The sequence below is a fragment of the Gorilla gorilla genome, chromosome 1, assembly GCF_029281585.2.
Source record: "Gorilla gorilla gorilla isolate KB3781 chromosome 1, NHGRI_mGorGor1-v2.1_pri, whole genome shotgun sequence".
NCBI classification, from domain to species: domain Eukaryota; kingdom Metazoa; phylum Chordata; class Mammalia; order Primates; family Hominidae; genus Gorilla; species Gorilla gorilla.
This window is the reverse complement of record NC_073224.2, coordinates 207,894,546-207,910,018: the sequence shown is the minus strand read 5'-3', so window position 1 is coordinate 207,910,018 and position 15,473 is coordinate 207,894,546. Positions and strand designations below refer to the sequence as shown.

At 44.6% G+C, this 15,473-nt stretch overlaps 1 protein-coding gene across 3 annotated transcripts in view; it reads left to right on the top strand.

The window, feature by feature from the left end:
- The window catches only part of KHDRBS1 (KH RNA binding domain containing, signal transduction associated 1), a 47,269-nt gene extending 33,264 nt beyond the window's left edge, over nucleotides 1-14,005 (top strand). Inside the window, exons 11-12 of one of the 3 annotated variants that reach the window (XR_010131784.1) lie at nucleotides 6,350-6,411; nucleotides 12,963-14,005. The gene's annotated coding sequence lies outside the window, so the exon portion shown is untranslated. The remainder of the gene's footprint in view (nucleotides 1-6,349; nucleotides 6,412-12,962) is intronic. The other 2 variants (XR_010131782.1, XR_010131783.1) reach the window with 2 other exon arrangements.
- The last annotated feature ends 1,468 nt before the right edge of the window (nucleotides 14,006-15,473 follow it).

Here is a 15,473-nt window from a genome sequence, read left to right as displayed (position 1 = left end):
GATGTTGGTCACATGGATGGCTAGGAAATTTAGCGTGGGGAATCCCTGAATGCAGAGAATTTAGTCTCAACTCTTCCTAGGGTAGTCTGAAGAAGAAAAATGGATTAGAAGTTTGGGGAAACCTTTCATTTGGACTGTGAACTCTGCTTGGAAAGGCAGGTTCTGTTTGTGGACCTAGGCCTGCTGGTGTTCTGCCTGTTCTGGACATGCAGCTTCGCCCATTGATCCAAGTGTTTTCTGTAAAATTCTATCACTCACTACCTGTGAACTTTATTTATTTATTTTAAGGTGGAGTTTCACTCTGTTGCCCAGGCTGGAGTGCAGTGGTGTGATTTCAGCTTACTGCAACCTCCGCCTCCCGGGTTCAAGCGATTCCCCTGCCTCGGCTTCTGGAGTAGCTGGGATTATAGGCGCACACCACCACGCCTGGATAATTTTTGTATTTTTAGTAGAGATGTGGTTTCACCATGTTGGCCAGGCTAGTCTTGAACTCCTGGCTTCAAGTGATCCGCCCACCTCAGCCTCCCAAAGTGCTAGGATCACAGGCGTGAGCCACTGCACCCGGCCAACCTGTGAACTTTTATTACAATTCTGTAAGCTTTAGAGACAGGCAAGATTGGGTATCTGTCCTGGCTCTGCTTCATGTGAGCCTTTGTCACCTTAGTCAGAAACAAAACCCTTTCAGTGCCTCATTTATCATCAAATGAAGTTGATGATAATACCTGACATCTATCACTGTATGCATCATAATATCCTAACAGAGTTAGTAAGTATCTCATTTGGTCCCTTTCTACCTTTGTTTCTGTTTTGAGGAAAAATTCACATAGCATAAAATTTACAATTTTAAAGTGTACAGTGCAGTAGTTTTTAGTATATTTATACTGTGCAACCATTTCCACTATTTAATTCCAGAATATTTCCATCACTCTAAAAAGAAATCTTACATCTGCTAATAGTCACTCCCAACTCCCTTCTCTCCCCAGCTGTTGGCAGCCACTACTCTTTCTGTGGGTTTCCCTATTCTGAACATTCCATATAAGTGGAATCATATAATATATGCTTTTTGGAATTGGCTTCTTTGACTTTGCATAGTGTTTGGTTCATCCAGGTTATAGCATGTAACATAGTACTTCATACTAGTCATAGGAAACATTACTTCCAAAAGCAGCCCATTTCATTAGAGACGGCTCTAAGTATTTTATCTCTCATTTTGAATGAGACCTGTACCTCAGTAATTTAAACTGAATCTGCTTTGGACCCCTGAAGCAATATGCTTTCAGGTATTTGAAGATCATTTTCATTACTCTGTCTTTCCCATCTCTAAAAATTTTCTTGGCTGCGCATGGCAGCTCATGCCTGTAATCCCAACACCTGGGGAGGCTGAGTTGGGAGGATCACTTGAGGCCAGGAGTTCAAGACAAGCCAGGACAACATAGCAGACTCTGTCTCTACAAAAAGTTAGCTGGGCATTAGCTGGGCATGATGGCTTGCACCTCTTATCCTAGCTACTCAGGAGGCAGGGGAAGGAGGATCACTTGAGTCGAGGAGTTCAAGGTTACAGTATGCTATGATCACAACACTACTCCAGCCTGGGTAGAAAGTTTTTAAAATACTATTGGTCCCAATAAAATACATTTGCTGCATGCCAGATGTGGCCTTTAGCTTACCAGTTTGCAGCCTGTGGTTAGCTTCTGTTAGTATAAATTAAAGGTCATGTTAGCATTTTTAAGTGATTCTTTTTGGACAGACATAACTGTCCTAGTGGCAAAGAAGTCTAGAGTTTTGGCGGAATTTTAAAATAACAACTTTATTGAGATATAATTCACATACCATACTGTTCTCTCACTTAAAGTGTATAATTCAGTGGTTTTTAGTATATACAGAGTTGTTCAGTCATCACTAGGGCCCATTTAAAATGTCTTTATCATTCCAAAAAGAAACCCCATGTCTTTTATCTGTCTTCCACCAATCTATTTATCCCCTCCAGCCGTAGGCTACTACTCTGCTTTCTGTCTCTATAGACTTGCCTCTTGTGGACATGCACTAAAGATGACAAGGGTTTAGCCTCCAGAAGGCTAAGTCCAAGGGTTTAGCCAGTCACAGAAGACCACTTTCTGTATGATTTCATACAAATGAAATTACACAATAAGTGGTCTTCTGTGACTGGCTTCCTTTTTGTTTTTTTTGTTTGTTTGTTTGTTTGGGTTTTTTTTTGAGACGGAGTCTTGCTCTGTCGCTCAGGTTGGAGTGCAGTGGTGCGATCTCAGCTCACTGCAACTGCAACCTCCGCCTCCCAGGTTCAAGCGATTCTCCTGCCTTCCTGAGTAGCTGGGATTATAGGCACGCGCCTCCATGCCTGGCTAATTTTTGTATTTTTGGTAGAGGTGGGGTTTCACCGTGTCGGCCAGGCTGGTCTCGAACTCGTGCTTCAGGTGATCCGCCTACCTTGGCCTTCCAAAGTTTGGGATTACAGACGTGAGCCATCATGCTCAGCTGACTGGCCTCCTTTCACTTCGGATGTTTTCAAGGTTCATCCATGTTGTAGCATGTATCCCTACTTTGTTCTTTTTTTTTTTATTGTTAAATGCGATTTCACTGTATGCATATACTACGTTTCATTTATTCATTGATCCATTGACAGGCATTTGGATTATTTCTACTTTTTGGCTATTATGAATAATACTGCTTTGAATATTTGTATATAAGTTTTTGTGTGGACATGTTTTCAGTTTCTTGGGTATATACCTAGAAGAATTTCTGGGTTCTGGGTCATACGGTGACTCTGTTTAATTTTTTTTTTTTTTTTTTTTGAGACAGAGTCTCGCTCTGTCGCCCAGGCTGGAGTGCAGTGGCGCGATCTCAGCTCACTGCAACCTCCGCCTCCTGGGTTCAAGTGATTCTCCTGCCTCAGCCTCCCAAGCAGCTGGGAATATAGGCATGTGCCACCACACCCGGCTAATTTTTTGTATTTTTAGTAGAGACGGGGTTTCACCGTGTTAGCCAGGATGGTCTCGATCTCCTGACCTCATGATCCACCTGCCTCAGCCTCCCAAAGTGCTGGGATTACAGGCATGAGCCACCACGCCAGGCCTGTTTAATTTTTTTAGGAACTGCCAAATTGTTTTCTGCAGAGAGCCTATACCATTCCTACCAGCAATGTATGAGGGTTCCAAATGCTCCATATCCTCACCAACATTTACTTTATTATAGCTATCTTTAGTGGGTGTGAAGTGGTACCTCACTGTGGTTTTGATTTGCATTTCCCTAATGACTAATGTCATTGAGCATATTTTCATGTGCTTGTTAGCCAATTATATATCTTCTGTGGAAAAATGTCTATCTAAATACTTTGCCCACTTTTAAATGGGATAATTTGTCTTTTTATTAGCGAGTTGTAAGTTCTTTATATATTCTGGACGCTAAACCCTTGTCAGATGTATGATTTGCAAATATTTTCTCCCATTCAGTGGGTTGTCCTTTTACTTTCTTTAAATCACCAAAATTTTCCATTTTGTTGAAGTCCAGTTTATCTGTTTTTTCTTTTTTGTCATAGGTAATAAACTGTTGTCTCATTCAAGGTCAGGATTGTACCTGTTTGTTTCTTTCTCAGTTTTTTAGTTTTAGTTCTTTTTGTTTGTTTGTTTGTTTATTTGTTTTTTGGAAACAGAGTCTGACTCTGTCCCTCAGGCTGGAGTGCAGTGGTATGATCTCAGTTCACTGCAACCTCCAGCTCCCGGGTTCAAGCAGTTCTCATGCTTCACCCTCCCAAGTAGCTGGTACTACAGGTGCGTGCCACCATGCCTGGCTAATTTTTTTTATTTTTTAGTAGAGGCAAGGTTTCACCATGTTGGCCAGGCCAGGCTGGTCTTGAACCCCTGAGCTCAGGCAGTCCACCCACCTCGGCCTCCCAAAGTGCTAAGATTACAGGTGTGAGCCACCACACCCAGCTTTAATTCTTGCATTTAGGTCTATGATTCATTTTATGTTAACTTTTGTGTGTGTGGCCTGGGGTGGGGGTTCAAATTCTTTTTTTTTTTTTTTGAGACGGAGTCTCACTCTGTCACCCAGGCTGGAGTGCAGTGGCTCAATCTCGGCTCATTGCAACCTCTGCCTCCCAGGTTCAAGTTCAAGCAGTTCTCCCTGCCTCAGCCTCCCAAGTAGCTGGGATTACAGGCGCCCACCACCATGCCCAGCTGATTTTTGTATTTTTAGTAGAGACGGGGTTTTGCCATGTTGGCCAGGCTGGTCTCGAACTCCTGACCTCAGGTGATCCGCCCGCCTCAGCCTCACAAAGTGCTGGGATTACAGGCATGAGCCACCGTGCTCGGCCCAAATTCATTCTTTTACATGTGGATATTCCATTGTCCCGGCACCATTTGTTGAAAAGACTATTCTTTCTTCATTGAATGGTCTTGTCGCCCTTATCAAAAATCAGTTAACCACAGATGTATGTAGGTGTACTGCCTTTTGAAGTAGTTATTACTTAAAAGTTATTGATATAATTTCTGGCAGTAGCTGTTCAATAATACATAATAGCTGATCAGATTATTTTTACATCACTGAGAGTTTGTAAGTGGTAGAGCTAGGATTTGATCCCAAGAATGGGTGACTACAAAGCATGCTTTTATTTCTGTATTATACTGCAGGCTGCTAAAGTGGGAATGAGGCTGTTCTAGCTGCCATGCCTGGTCATAGGTGGTTTTCCAGAGGTTCAGAGGCAGCGCTCCAGCATGCCCATCTCCCACCATCAACTTCCTCGCTTCCTAGCCCTCTCTTCCCCCACCACAGTTTCCATAGAGTCTCCAGGGTGGACACTTGGCAGTGACAGCTACTATTGAGGGAATACTCTGACCCTTCCTTACCTACGGATACAGGCTTAGGGTTTGTCCCACCTTTATACTCTCTTCCACCAAATCCCACCTCCTGTCCCAGGCTAAGAATGAAGTTAGAGATGCATTAACACCTGCTAGAACTTTGTGGCCACCAAAGATGTGGATTAGAGTGTGTTAGGCAACACATGGGCTCACTGTCTTCTTGATATGTTCCTGTACTTTGTATGACCCTACAGAGGCTGCTGTTTGCTGGCAGTACTACTAGTAAGTAGTCATTTTCATTTTTTTTTCCCTCATTTTATTCTCAGTCTATGCCATCCACTGATCTTGACCACATTTAAAAGAAGAAGAAAGTGAGATAGGGAAAATAGGCAGCTTTGTTTGGCTAAAAGAGAAGAGCTCAATTTGAATGCCTACTGTGTGTCCCTATTTTTATAGATTAGGCAACTGATACTAGAAGAGGTGAGGTAATTTACCATGGTTGCATAGCACATTAGGACAGGGTGCATATCAACATTTTTGTACAGCAAAGTCCATTCTCTGTGCTGAAAGCTTGCTGCTTCTGTAATTCCAAATTTCATTGACCCTAAGAGACTGCTTATTGTAAATTGTGTCTTTAAGTGCTGTAAAGAAAGAAAGGAAAGAAAAGAAGAAAGAAAGAAAAAAAGCTGCCAATTAAACTGACATAGTGGTTTCTTTTTTTTTTTTGAGACGGTGTCTCACTCTGTCGCCCAGGCTGGATTGCAGTGGGGCGATCTCTGCTCACTGCAAGCTCCACCTCCCAGGTTCATGCCATTCTCCTGCCTCAGCCTCCTGAGTAGCTGGGACCGCTACAGGCGCCCGCCACCACGCCCGACTAATTTTTTGTATTTTTAGTAGAGACGGGGTTTCACTGTGTTAGCCAGGATGGTCTCGATCTCCTGACCTCGTGATCCACCCGTCTCGGCCTCCCAAAGTGCTGGGATTACAAGTGTGAGCCACTGCGCCCAGCCGAGTGGTTTCTTTTCACATCAAATACAAGATGCATCCTGAAAAAAAAGTCATGTTATTACTACATTTTGTGAATTCAGACATGTATTGACTATTTACTCTGTGCCATGTAGTTTTCTCCACCAGTGAGGTAGATGTTATTATCCCATTTTTACACATGATGAAACTGAGACCAGAAAATTTTAAACAGGCCAGGCCTGGTGGTTCACCCCGTAACCCCAAGGCAGGAGTATCGCTAGAGTCCAGGAGTTCGGGACTAGCCTGGGCAACATAGTGAGACTCCCATCTCTACAAAAAAATAAAAATAAAAAGCTAGATGTGGTGGTACACGCCTGTAGTCCCAGCTACTTGAAAGGCTGAGTCAGGAAGATCTCTTGAGCCCAGGAGGTCAAGGCTGCAGTGAGTCATGATCATGACACTATACTCCAGCTTGGGTGACAGCGAGACTCTGTCTCAAAAAATAATATATCTATAAAATAATAAATTAAAAAATAGTTGCAATAGTGTATCATCATGTTCTCTTGCAGAACTGAATACCAGGGAGCCTGGAGGAGCTGCCTGAGAAAGGCTTAGGGAGTGCCAGAGAAAGGTGATAGCATTTAAGTTACATTTTAAAGGATAATCAAAATTTGCCAGGCAGACAAATGGATACCTTAGCATAATAACACTTTATTATGGCTTTAAGCAGACTAATTAAATTAATTAATTACAGGTGGGGTCTTGCTTTGCCACCCAGGCTGGGGTGCGGTGGTGTGATCATAGCTCGCTGCAGCCTTGAACTCCTGGGCTCAAGCTGTCCTCCTGCCTCAGCCTCCCAAGTAGCTAGGACTACAGGCATGGGCCACCATGCCCACTTGACTTTATTTTTTATAGAAACAAGTCTCTATGTTGCCCAAGCTGGACTCAAACTCCTGGCCACAAGCACCTTCCCAGAGTGGTAAGGATTACAGGTATGAGCCACCATACCCTGTGTAAGCAGACTACTTTCAAATTCTGCCTCAGTTTCAAGTCTCAATTTCATCATTTGTAAAATGGGGATAATATCATTTACTTCGCGACACTGTTGGGAAGATCGAGTGAGCTAATGCATATAAAACATTCACCAGGCCCGGTGCAGTGGCTCACACGTGTAATCCTAGCACTTTGGGAGGCCGAGGTGGGCGGATCACTTGAAGTCAGGAGTTCGAGACCAGCCTGACCAACATGGAGAAACCCCGTCTCTACTAAAAATACAAAAAATTAGCCGGGCGTGGTGGCGCATGCCTGTAATCCCAGCTACTCGGGAGGCTGAGGCAGGAGAATCACTTGTACCCAGAAGGTGGAGGTTGCAGTGAGCCCAGATAGCGCTATTGCACACAACAAAAGCAAAACTGCATCTCAAAAAAAAACATTTAACATGACACACAGTAAGCACTCAAATATTAGCTATAAATAGAGATTGGAAGAATAAGTTAGTGCTGATTTTGGAAGCTACATATTAGTCAAGGGGTTTGGACTTTATTCTAAAGTTTGAGCTATTTAATGCCTTAAGCATGAGAGTGACTTACATCACATCTGTTTACCAGTGTACCGGCAAGGTAGGGAAAATAAGGGAAGGAAGCCTTCTATAAAGTGGCGCTACTCCTTTGTGGGAGAGTGAAGGGGATATTCTCCCCTTCTTGTCCTCCTGCCTTCCCTCCTGCCTGAAGGCCTTTTAATTCCTGCCTTTTTCAGAAAGGAGACTCATCTCTCCTGTCTGGTACTTGGGTTGTTTGAGGATGAGATGTCTGGACTTACCTATGTTACGGGAATCTCCTTGTGTCGTATTCATTTCGCCCGCCCTGCGAAATGGAAACCAAAACTCTTGACTGTCCACTAAAAGAAACTTCGCTCTTAATGGATTGTTAAGCAAGGCTTTGCTCACCACTAGAAGTCCTCAATGGATGAGGTCCCTGCCTCCATTTTAAGCTCTTAATTATGTTCTAATTCTGTGCTGAGAGTATCATATACAGCAAGCTTGTCCATCCTATGGCCCGGGACGGCTTTGAATGTAGCCTAACACAAATTCATAAACTTTCTTAAAACATTATGAGATTTTTCTGCGATTTTTTTTTTTAAGCTCATCGGCTGTCATTAGTGTATTTTATGTGTGCCCCAAGGCAGTTATTCCAGTGTGGCCTAGGGAAGCCAAAAGATTGGACATCCTAGAATTATACAGTATCTCATTTAATTCTCACAAACAACCCTGTGAAGCAATGATTATCCATGGTATACAGAGTGAGAAATGTATGTCTAGAAGTTAGGATAACCACAGAGTCCAAGAGATGGAGTTTAGACTGAAGTCTTTATGTTCCTCCTTAGCTGCCTGCTAGTCTCCTCTGTACCTAGGGTGGCCACATGATCAGCTTACACTGAAGTAGTTCCTGGCTTTGGTGTATAGGACTGGTACTCCTGGCTTGGTTTCCAGATTCCTGAAGTTTAAAAACTTGGATCCTGGGCCGGGTGCGGTGGCTCACGCCGGTAATCCCAGCACTTTGGGAAGCCAAGGTGGGCGGATCACGAGGTCAGGAGTTTGAGACCAGCCTGGCCAACATGGTGAAACCCCGCCTCTACTAAAAATACAAAAATTAGCCGGACGTGGTGGCGCGCATCTGTAATCCCAGCTACTTGGGAGGCTGAGACAGAAGAATTGCTTGAACCTGGGAGGCGGAGGTTGCAATGAGCCACGATCGCACCATTGCACTCCAGCCTGGGCGACAAGAATAAGACTCCGTCTCCAAAAAAAGAATAGTTGGATCCATATGAGCCCTCCCCTCTTCTCTTCAGACCCACATGTACCTCCTGCTCCTCAGATTAATAGTCGTTGCATGTTTAAAGCTAGCAAGCATCTGATGAATATTTAATAGCATCGAGCAGACAGGCTGGAAACAGCTGTCTGAGACAGCAGCTGCTTAGGGGGAGAGGAGGAAGTGCACAACACTGCCTTAACTACCCATTCTTTTGTTTCCTGGCCTAGAAAATAGGTCTGGCTCTTCAAGGCCCCTTAGGAGCACAAGCCTATGGGGGCACTGCACCCTAGTCCTGTCGTAGCCTGATTGCTGCTCTTGGCTCCTAAGGAGGCTGCATTCAAGCAGGAGACTCAACCCTTTTTGGGAGGTAATGGGGAAGAATGTTCACGGACCTCTAGAATCCATTTTCCAGTCCCAGGGCTGGAGGTCTTCCACTCTATTGTCTATTCTGGCTCTGAAGCTGAGGATGCAGTCTCATCTAGTGTTCTGCAAACTGTAGCACTCTCTGTTTTTTTGTTTGTTTTGAATGTACTTTCTGCTTTCATATACAGCTCTCTTCTAAAAGGAGAGAGACATGTATCTGGAAGGGATGTGAATTTCATAGCCGTGCTGCTAAGGTTTAGCTTCTTAGCATTCCTTGATCACAGATTCACTAGCCTCTCACCAGTGACTGTACTTCTCATTCCTAGCCGGTACTGTGGTGATTGTCTTTGCATCTCAGGCAGGGAATGGGCCGATAGGAGTTCTCATGTACACACGCTAACCCCATCCTTAGACCTTGGGGAGCTTCTTGCTTCAGGGAGGCCTTGTCACTTTCAGGGCAAATTGGGGGTGGGGGCAGGGGTTGTCCAGGGACTCCTTAAAAAAGACAGCTTAGTTGAGATGTTTCTAGATAGAGTGTGAGGCACAGCCAGTCTATCAGCCCAGATTAATCAGCTAAATAGGGCACCTTGCCAGAAATTTGGGTACTATTTCTGATCTTAATATTGCATTAAGATGCCTGAATTGGCTGTTCCCTTGTCAACCTCTGGTGCCCACCTCAGGGTAGCCAGTCTCTTTCTTCTAGGCACTGTGATGTGTGTGAAAACTTGAGATAGAAGAGTTTGGGTTCAGATACAGGGCTAATTATTCCCAGGGGTCTTCTAACTCCAGCAGCCTTCATGGTTCCTATTCATGGCCTAGCTTTAGGTATAAGATGGTTGCTCCTCAGGTCTCAGGCTCTCTGGGGTTGGAATGTAGCAAACAAATTCTGCATCTGCCTTTGAGAAAGAGAAATATCTTATGCTCTGATGTGATTCTTTCTAAGCTTCTCTCTAGAAATCAGTACAAATGTCTCCTTTCATTCTTTTTAAAAATACATTCACTATTATACATTAGAACACCTACTATGTGCTAGACACGGGGGATCCAGTGGCCGGTGAACAATATAAAATGGTCCTTGGCTTCATGGAGCTTATAGTCTATTTGTGGAAACAGACACTAAACAGATAATCTCATAAATAACATAAATAATTTCAATTGTGTTAAGTTCTACAAAGAAAAGAACAGGGTGCAATGAGGGTATACAACCTAATACTGTGGTTTTCCTTGAGGAAATGATGTTTAAGCCAGCATCTAAAGGAAGACTTAGCTAGGCAGAGGGCTTGGGGAAAGGACATAGAGCAGCACATTATAGGCAGAGGATAGGACTGAAGCAAGTTGAAGCCGAGGTACGAATCTGGACCTTTTTTATTTTTATTTTTGAGACAGGGTCTTGTTCTGTCATCCAAGCTGGAGCACTTATCAATATGATGGCTCATTACACCCTCAAGTGATCCAGGCTCAAGTGATCCTCCACCTCAGCCTCCCAAGTAACTGGGACTATAGGCAGGTGGCTAATTTTTTCTATTTTTTGTAGAGACAAGATCTCAATCTGTTGCCCAGGCTGGTTTCCAACTCCTAGGCAAAATTGGTCCTCCTGTGTTAACCTCCCAAAGTGTTGGGATTTATAGGTGTTAGCCACCACACCTAGCTGGACCTTCTTCTTTTCTTTTTTTTTTTTTTTTTTTTAAAGAGATGAGGTCAGCCGGGCGTGGTGTCTTAACGCCTGTAACCCCAGCACTTTGGGAGGCCGAGGCGGGCGGATCACGAGGTCAGGAGTTCGAGACCATCCTGGCTAACACAGTGAAACCCGTCTCTACTAAAAATACAAAAAATTAGCCGGGCGTGGTGGCGGGTGCCTGTAGTCCCAGCTACTCGGGAGGCTGAGGCAGGAGAATGGCGTGAACCCGGGAGGCAGAGCTTGCAGTGAGCTGAGATCGCGCCACTGCACTCCAGCCTGAGTGACAGAGCGAGACTCCATCTCAAAAAAAAAAAAAAAAAAAAGAGCGAGATGGGGTCTCAGGGGCCGGGTGCGGTGGCTCACACCTGTAATCCCAGCACTTTGGGAGGCCGAGGCAGGCGGATCACCTGAGGTCAGGAGTTCAAGACCAGCCTGGCCAACATGGTGAAACCCCGCCTCTACCAAAAAAACAAAAAATTAGCTGAGTGTGGTGGCGGGCGCCTGTAATCCCAGCTACTTAGGAGGCTGAGGCAGGAAGATTGCTTGAACCCAGGAGGCGGAGGTAGCAGTGAGCCGAGATCGCACCACCGTACTCCAGACTGGGCAATAAGAGTGAAACTGTCTCAAAAAAAAAAAAAAAAACAGATGGGGTCTCACTGCAGTGATCATAGCTCACTGCAGCTTCTACTTCCTGGGCTCAAGACATCCTCTCACCTCAGCCTCCAGAGTAGCTGGGACTGTAGGCATGGGCCACTGCACCCAGCTTATTTTTTTATTTTTTGTAGAGACAAGGTATTACTATGTTGCCCAGGCTGGTCTTGAACTTCTGGCCTCAAGCAATCTGGCCTCAAGCAATCCTCCCACCTCGGCATCCCAAAGTGCTACGATTACAGGTGTGAGCCACTGCACCTGGCTGACCTTAAAAAAGCAAAGTTTATCATAGAGTTTTGGTTTCCGATTCACAGGGTGGGTGAAAGGAATAGAATATGAGGAGAGTCCCTTAACACATGGCAGTCCTAACATCCCACTGAAGACAACTTGAATGGGAGGAGGGGGGTGTGGAAAATGAAATTATTCAATGTCTGATTTTTAAACCTGCTGATGAGTGGAGAATGGTTATGGGGACCTGTTAAGAAACTTGCTAGTCTAGGCAAGAAATAAGAAAGGTCTAGCCGAGCATGGTAGCACGTGCCTGTAATCCCAGCTACTCGGGAGGTGGAGGCAGGAGGATCGCTTGAGCCCAGGAGGCAGAGGTTGCAGTGAATTGAGATCGTGCCACTGCACTGCAGCCTGAGTAACAGAGTGAGACTGTCTCAACAACAACAAAAAAGGTCTATAGTAGAGTAATATTGCAAACATAGAGAAGTCAATGAATTCAAGAACTTTTGTCAGGCACAGTGGCTCATGCCTGTGATAATCCTAGCGCTTTGGGAGACCGAGGTGGGCGGATCACCTGAGGTCAGGAGTTTGAGACCAGCCTGGCCATCATGGTGAAACCCCATCTCTACTAAAAATACAAAAATTAGCTGGGCATGGTGGTGCATGCCTGTAATCCCAGCTACTTGGGAGCCTGAGGGAGGAGAATCACTGGAACCCAGAAGGCAGAGGCTGCAGTACTGGAGCTAAGATTATGCCCCTGCACTCCAGCCTGAGTGATAGAGCGAGACTCTGTCTCAGAAAAAAAAAAAAAACAACAAAAAAAAAACCTTTTAGGCGATAGAATGAACATTTTAAGGCTCCAGGTTACTGACTGGAACAACTAAGGGAGATGGTAGCGCCATTTAAAAGATCGGAAGCACTGGCCAGACATGGTGGCTCACACCTATAATCCCAGCACTTTGGCAAGCCATTAAGAGGATCCCAGGAGTTTGAGACCAGTCTGAGCAACATATGGGGACAAAGATTTAAAAATTAGCCAGGGATGTTTGTGTGTGTCTGTGATCGTATATGGAGGCTGAGGTTGGAGGATCACTTTAGCCCAGGAGATCAAGGCTGAAGTGAGCCATGATGTTGCCACTGTACTCCAGTCTGAGTGACAAAGCAAGACTCTTTCTTTAAAAAAAAAAAAAAAGAAGAAGAAGAAGAAGAAGGAGGAGCATTGCTATAGGTTTTAGCATGAGATCAAGCCCCTTCCCTGTGCCGCAGATTTAAGATGTGTCTCCTCTAGTCCACCCTGAGTATTTGGTGCTGGGATGAATCCTTCATAACATCCATCGCCCCTTGAGCCTAACATTGAGTTACCAATAATAGTGATAATAAGATGCCTATTTTCTGATTTCCATTCTTCAAAAGACTTTAAAGATTTTTTTTTCATCTTTTTCACATTTCTAGGACAGCAGAAAGCATTTTTCCCTTTGTTTATAGAGGCTTCAAAGCTTGGATAGGCCCCCCAAAGGTTTTGTTGATTCTTCCCTGGATCACTCAGCTGAGGTATGGCCAAGGACAGGAGATACTGAGCGTGAGACTGCATTTTCATTACCTGACAGACAGTAAAAAGAGAATTCATAGGCTGTGGACTTCTGTTTTCTACCCATCTGTGTACCCAAGAAACTTGTGTACTGAATGAAACAAGTAGAGTTGTGCTGTGGGATGGGGCAACTGTGAGGGAAGCATCCTGGTCAGGTGGAAGGCTGGGAAGCCCCCTAATAGGGGAGCTTTCTTAATTTTCTACCTTGTGTCTTTGCAGCTATCAGAGGACTCCTGAAACCTGGAGAGCTACCTGCTGTATAAAGGCTGGCCTGAGGGCATTTGCTGAACACAGAGAAACCCAGGAGAGGAGATCAGCAGTTTTCTTTCACTCTACTTGATCTGTCAGATTTACCCACAGAAAGCCAGTCAGGATCTCTTAAGAGTCTTTAGGCCCAGAATGGAGTCCTCAGGGCTGCAGGGGACTGTGGTGCTAACAATTAAACTGTTCAAGACTTTAAAGAGTTGAAGGGGACTAATGGGTATCCCTAGCATGGCCTCCTAGATGGGAATTAACTGGCAACTCCTACTGTGCCATTCCCAGTATGTGTGCTTCCCTTTAGCCTCCCATAGAATTGGCTGAAACACCCTACCACCATTTTCTGTTTCCCCACTACCACACCTGTGTTATGGGTGTCAGCCTGTGAGTCCTTGAACCCTTCCAGAGGGCTCCCAAGGGAGGGTGATCACTGCCCCTCCATAAAAGGCTGAGGAAAGCCAAGTGAGAAGATTCAATTAATTTGGGCAAGTTATTTAACATCTGAACCTGTTTTTCTCTTCATTGTTTATTACTTACCTTGTCCAAAAAGGTCATAAAGGGTAGGGCTTTTTCTGTTCCACCTCTGTACTATATTTCTCCCCAACAAATATCTGCCCCTGAGGACCTCAATAAAGGTTTGGTCAAGTGATGAATGGTCCCACTCTGGTAGCTTCTATCAGCTTTGGGAGAGAGCCAAAGCCCCCTTGTTTAGCTCTCACTTTCCTTCCAGCTATACTAGGCCAGCTGTTTGTTCTGCCATTTTCCCTTGAAGGACTGGAAAGTCAGCCTTTGATAGGCTTCTGGTTTCCTCTGGCCTATTTCTAGGTTGATTTATACTCAGCTTCCTGAGAGGCTAGGGACTTCTGATACTGTACTCTTCCCTAATGCCTTCTGGTTATTTATCCTAACAAAGGAACAAGGGGAAGGACTGAGTTTAGGGAGAGAATAGAGCCTATCTGCATTTTAACTGTGCCTGGGGCATTCTAGTGAGCTTGGATTCATCCTTAGCAGGAACAGAAGTATAATGGAAAGGGATTTTTTAAAGTCAGTTGATTTACACTGGGCAAGCTATTTAATCTCTGAGCCTGTTTCTGTCTTCATTGTTGATTACTGTAAATAACAGCTAATAATTTACTGATTTCTTCGTATGTACCAGGAAAATGAGAAAAACTGAGACTCAAGGAGGATAAAAAATTTGCCTATGGTTAGAAAAAGACTTCATGGTCTATACTATCAGACTTCATGGCCTATTCTTTTGACCTGTTTGTACCTCTCACAGCCACAAGTGCTTTGAAATATTAAAGCATTATGTTTGCATGAGGGGTTCGTCTAGGATGACAGATCATCTAGGTTTACCCAAGAGAGAGTTTCTGGGATATGGGACTATCCAGTGCTAAAACTGGAAAAGTCACAGGCCAGCCTCGATGAGTTTGTCACCCTGTTGTTTACATTGGATGCTCTGAGTCCAGGGCTGACAAGGGAGGAGTTTGGGGTGGGGAATTAGGGAATCAGATGGCATCCTCATCATATATAAATGGAGGCACAGAACCTGAGTCACTGACTGAGGAGCCGGTGTTAGGTTCCTAGACCGCTATACCTTCAGTCTGCTAGGATTTCTACTCGGGAGCCACAGAATTTTATCGGAAAGCTTACAGGGCTGAAGCCAAACAGATCTGAATTCAAATGCCAGCTCATCATTTGCATATTTCCAGAGCTTGTTTTAATTTTTTTTTTTTTTTTTTTTTTTGCTTTTTGCTTTAAGAAGAGCTGTAGGGCCTGTTTACTCCATCAAAGTAGGATAAGAATTGCTACCTACTGGCCAGGTGCAGTGGCTCACGCCTGTAATCCTAGCACTTTGGGAGGCCGAGGTGGGCAGATCACGAGGTCAGGAGATCGAGACCATCCTGGCTAACATGGTGAAACCGCGTCTCTACTAAAAATACGAAAAATTAGCCGGGCATGGTGGTGGGCGCCCGTAGTCCCAGCTACTCAGGAGGCTGAGGCAGGAGAATGGTGTGAACCCAGGAGGCGGAGCTTGCAGTGAGCCAAGATCACGCCATTGCACTCCAGCCTGGACCACAGAGCGAGACTCCATCTCAAAAAAAAAAAAAAAAAAA